A 6,000-nucleotide genomic window follows, 5' to 3' on the forward strand; every position below is an offset into this window, starting at 1 on the left:
TCTCAATCACTCGAAGCAGAATTTCTGGGTAACTTTCGGACTTATTTCGTCTTCATTAGTATAATTTCATTAATCATCTTTAATAGCTATAGGTTGACCAGGAGGACATGGTGAGCGTGGTTCCATGATCCACCTACAGATGGTATCTGCCTGCGGGAGCTGCACATATCCAGAGAAGCCCCAGAGGACTGCGGTTAGATCGGGGTAGTGTAGCTCCCTCAAATAGATGGTCCCTTGGTGAGTTGTAGTCGACGGGCGGCATGGACTTCTCGTTGAGGATGCAGCAGATTCAGGCACATGAATTGCGAACAGATGCCATAAATTTGAGGAGGCTGCAGAATAACATCACAGGCAGGCGGAGGAAAGGTCTCCAGTCAGATATTGTGGCTGAATCGATATAATGGCACCAGTCAGCGAATCATGCGCTTGAAGAGCGATCCTAAATGGACTTCAACACTCATTCCAACATAATAAGCCTAAGACTGCTAAGATTTGCTATTTTGTGTTTTGAAACGTTTTTAAAAATAGTTGGTATGGAAAGACCATATCGATGATACATCGCAGTTGTGTATTTTATTTAACTGAATCTAAATTCTGTAAAATGTACTACGCGTTCAATGTTACACGACCGCTGAGCGCTGATGTCGCCACTGTCGTCGGTCGTATACAAGACATCATGGGCGATTACGGAGCGCGGTGCATTGAGGGGATCAAAGCATTCGTGGAGGGGGGATGACGTACTCTGTGGAATCAACACCGGTCGATTTACAACGCACGGGTAGTAAGACTTGAGCGTAAACAATGGAACTAACAAGTAATTAATAGGTCGAAAATTAACTGTGCAATGAAGTACGAGACAAGTAATTGATCGACACATGACCACATTATGGAAGGATAATCCGTATCCATAATAATCCGGAGATTATGTTATCGTATCATATTCAGGAGTCGTCCTCCATAGTACCTAGGTATGTTAACAGTGTGTGCGATTTCCAACTCAACAATCCGTGGTTCGATTCCCTGCGTGGGCAATGGAAAAATTAATCTTCTGTCCACGGGACTGGTGTTCTGTGATATACTTCATTCCCATATGCGGAAGACAATTGGCAAACCACCGCAGTATCACCCCAGCCTAGGGCGAACCAAAGGTCACACACCCACGATCTCGCCTGAGGAATACATGCCCACCTGCCCTTGGCCAGATCATTCGCCATTCAGGAGTCAATGTATTGACGAGATGAAGCTCTTATCCATGCTACTTGGGGACTTTTTGTACATTTCCTACGAGACCCACACGTCAGATGTCAACATACTTTCATGTCGTGTGTACTATTTTATACGAGTACATAATAGCCTACATCCTTATATGTTTCTTTCAACTTCAACTACGGACATAAACAAAATTTTGCATCAATATACATTCTTCATAAATAATACTTTAGGTTGATTTTTACTGTATGGGATATTTTATTAAAATAGATTTTTGTTGTACCTTGTGTATCAGGATTTATTAAATTGTATTTATATACTTTTATTTCCCGATTTTAAAGGATTTAAATGATTATTTTAGTAGTTGTTTTAATTATTATGAATAATTATTGGTGAATTATTTTCATATAGTTCCTAATATCTTTTCGAAACTCATTAAGTAAAACAGGGTTTCTAATTTTATGTTCATACAACATATTTTCTTCCTGTAGGTATGAGGAATAGGTCTCCAAACTTTGCCTTGTATTTTTGTTACACTCGGTATTCACTAGAATTACCTACAAAGTGTCCCCAGGTAACGCATAATCACTGAATTTCGAGAAAATGTCTAATGCAGAATTTAATTGGTATTGGTTATCCAACGGCAAATACTGTACTCCAACCACAAGAAAGTCTCAGGGGGATGAGACGCAGCAGGGTAATGCTGTGAATGAATGTTGATGTCGTAAGGTGTCATAAGGTCACACACGTGGGTAGACACATTTTCATTGGCTATCTCTCAAAGCACAAACGATAACACTGATACACACATATTTATATTACCCTAGTTACAAAATTAGATCGCGGTTAATTTCCTGGTCTTTTAATCCCTCCATACAGGAAATAACATATGCAGGAGCGCGCATGTTTTTTAAACTGACGTTATAACGGTAATATTATCTATCTACTTCGCTCTAATAGATGATGCAATAGTAAGCACATTCCTTTCACGGTTAATCTCCTGGTTGGAGAACAGTAGGGTAAACCATACAGTTATTGGCCACTTGAACTTTGATGTGTTATAATAAGACAGGATATGCAAATAATTAATTAATATTTTGCCAGATGGTAGCAGCATGTTTTCTTATTTGGTAGTTACTTTAATTTTCAACAACAGATAGCACTGTGAGATGAAAAAGATGTTTTTGCAAAACACACGTTCCCAGGCTTTGGTTTCTTGTGAAATTCTTAAGAACTGTGTTGTGGTTGAGTCATAATAATTACTGTTTCTTTTAATTGGTATTAATTATTATTCCAATTATGAGGTACGTACATATCTATTTTCACTTTACACTTATAAAACGTAATCAAATACAATCCCTAAATTTTGAAAATTTACTGGCTAATAACTGTTTAATTATAACGCATTTTTCAGTTATTGGCCACCCCGGCCAATAACTGTAATTTTTAAATAATTTTAAAAATCAATTATTTTCCTTCATTTAACTTATTAAATGCCACTATTTCACTAGTATTTTTATTTTGAGTCCATTAAATGTGTGCATAGTTATTAGCCACGTGGCCAATAACTGTCTTAATGGGTGGCCAATAACTATTCTTGTATATTTTATACCCAGGTTAGATTATTTTTAAGATTCCAAAATGGGCTGACTATAAGCCAAAGGCGATGAAGGTAACATTGAAAGAATTGGAATCTCACAGGACCTCACTTACAGTCATTGCTAAAAAGACGGGGTTCCTAAGGCAACCTTAAAAATCAAAATAAAGAATGCTAAAACGGAAAGGTGATTTGAATCTCATAGCCTAGGAGGAAATTGATAATGAGTGTTCTGAAAATGTCATTTCATATCGAACACTGGATGCAGACAAATCCACGGGGTTGTTTCCGATCTCTGAAACGAATTTGAATGACATCATGTGCGTCAGGAGTCACATGACAGCTGAATTGTGGCGCGAGGTGACAGACCAGTAGTGAGTGATTTCATAATCAGAGTGCACGGCGACTCACAGCAGAAATTCCCAAGAAAATCGAGCCATTTTGGGAGGGGTACATAACAACTCTTTCCGATACCAAGTACAGTTAAGTGAAAATAAAAGAAGCTTGTAATAAACGAGATTTCGTTATTTCCAAGAAAGGCATCTTCTGTATACTTAATAAGATTGATAAAGCTCGAATGGAATTAATTTGTATCATCTCGTGGGGTGCGGCGACTTGTGATAGGGGGGGAGGGATTTGCTTGCTTTTTCCACTCTGGAATTAATCCCATCCGAGCTTTGCCAGTCTTATGAAGTACACATAAGATGTCTTTCTTGGAAATAATGAAACCACGTTTTTGCAGGCTCCTATGATTTTCATGTAACTGTACTTGGCATCGGAAAGAGTTGTTATGTACATCTCCCAGAAAGGTTAAATTTTCTTGGGAATTGCTACTGTGATACACAGTGCACTCTGATTATGAATTCACTCACTACTGGTTTGTCACCTCTCGCTGCAATTCAGCTGTCGGTGTGATTCCTGACGCACATAACGTCATTCAAATTCGTTATCAGAGATCGGAAACAACCCTGTACTCAATAAGAAGTTTTGGCTGACAATATTGACAATTATACCTATTATAAAATTCAAGAGATGAACCCCGGAATCTGACTCTCCATGACAATTTTTTTATATTTTGTATTTTTTGTTAGCTATTTAACAACGCTATATCAACTACTAGGTTATTCAGCGTCGATGTGATTGGTGATAGTATTTGATAGAGGAGATCCAGGATTCGCCATAGTTTACCTCACATTCTCCTTACAGTTGGGAAAAAGCTCGGAAAAATCTCAACCAAATGATCATCTCAAGCGGGAACGAACCCATGCCAGGGCACAAGGCAAGTGCCTCAGCCGACTGAACTACGCCAGTATCCGGCTCTCCATGACAATACTGTACATCAACAAGTGTGAATGCAGGTTGTAGTAGTCAACATTCTGGTTGTGGTAACATAAATGTAAGTGAGAGCCACCGGTGTAGCTCGGTCAGATAAGGCGCTTGCCTGCCGATCTGCAGTTACGTTTGGGCGCGGGTTCGATTTCTGGTTGGGTTTTTTCCGAGGTTTTCCCAACTGTAAGGGGAATGTCAGGTAATCTATGGGGAATCCTCGGCCTCATCTCGCCAATTATCATCTCGCTATCACCCATCCCATCGACGCTAAATAACCTCATAGTTGATAGAGCGTCGTTAAATAACGAAGTAAAAAGGACATAAGTAAGAAAATATCTTCCATGCTCAAAAGAGTCAAGAATACATCAATCGGAAAGTCTCTGGTGTGGCCAGAGACACGTAAAAGAAAAGGCAAACATGATATAGAAAGATTGCAGTTTTCGATAATATCACAGAGCTACCAGGATATGCATAGAAAGAAGCGCGAATAGAAAGTTGTCCAAGAAAAGAAAAAAGAATGAGAAAACGTGAAGTTGCGAAAGAAAGAAAAGAGAAAACACAAATGACAAAAGGAACACTTTTCAGAGAATTGCAAAATGAATCAAGTCCAATTTGTAACATTTGAAAGAAGCTTTCAGTGAAATTTGATGTGAAGATTGTAAAAAAGTATTTTATGTAAATTATATTTCACGTAAACACAGACAACACATTCCTGAAAAAGATGGTGATATCTCCCTATGTCACTCATTTTTATAAAGAAGAAGATTCACATAACAGTATGGACCTTAAGGGTAATTCGAAGGATGATGATTTCCTTGAAGAACTTGGTAAACTAGCAACATATAAATAAGGGCCTACAGAGCAAAGAGACATGTGGATTTATATTTTACATAAAACTGGTGTTAGGGCAGTGCAATGCATGTGTAAATAATTAATAGAAATAATAGCAACAGTTTAAAATAATATTTGCAGCCAAAACAAAAATAAATGTCTGTTATAGTTGATAATTGTGAAGTGGCCAATAACTATACAGTCAGTGGCCAATAACTGTCAAGAAGTGGCCAATAACTGTAATTTCATACATATCAATTTTATATGGTCACTAGTATCACACAGTATTATTGAATCCATTTGTGTAACAGTGTTTTGAATAAAGAAATAATTGACAATTACAGATGCACAAACAGTTCATTCTTACAATATAATGCATTGAAATCCTCGACTTACAAACATAAAACTTTCCTTAGGTGGCCAATAACTGTATGGTTTACCCTATATGGTTTTGTAAATAGGTACTTTAGCCCAAGAGCTATCTGCACAGGAACATTAAGATTAAAGTAGGCCTATCCTCTGGGTTCGTGAGAAAATAACACGCTACTTTACGTTAATAATAATAATAATAATAATAATAATAATAATAATAATAATGATAATATTTTTCTGAAAGTTCCAAACTTCACAATTTCATGAAACCAATCAGAGAATAGTTTTCGTACAATCCATTATATATATATTACGAGGAGATCTTTGTTTTCCTCGTTCTGTTCTGTCAGCATTCAATAATGGATTGGTGGTAATTTTATGACCACAAAGGGAACCGGTGGGCTGCAATATTTTCATCATTGCGAGGTATTAATTCAGAAACTTCTGCCAACTTCAATGTATGGAATATTAATCTCCAAGTGTCTTGTGTAAAAATACAAAAATATCAGCTGTCAGAATTATCTAGAATTCCAGATTAATTAAATCCGAATACCGGAGTTTCACTGTAATAAATTCGAGAGTTCGTCATGTCAACAGCAATAAGCAGGAAATCCCTTGTGAATAACATTGACTGTAAGCAATTCTTACGTCAGTTCTGCGTC

The sequence above is a fragment of the Periplaneta americana genome, chromosome 2, assembly GCF_040183065.1.
Source record: "Periplaneta americana isolate PAMFEO1 chromosome 2, P.americana_PAMFEO1_priV1, whole genome shotgun sequence".
Lineage (NCBI taxonomy): Eukaryota > Metazoa > Arthropoda > Insecta > Blattodea > Blattidae > Periplaneta > Periplaneta americana.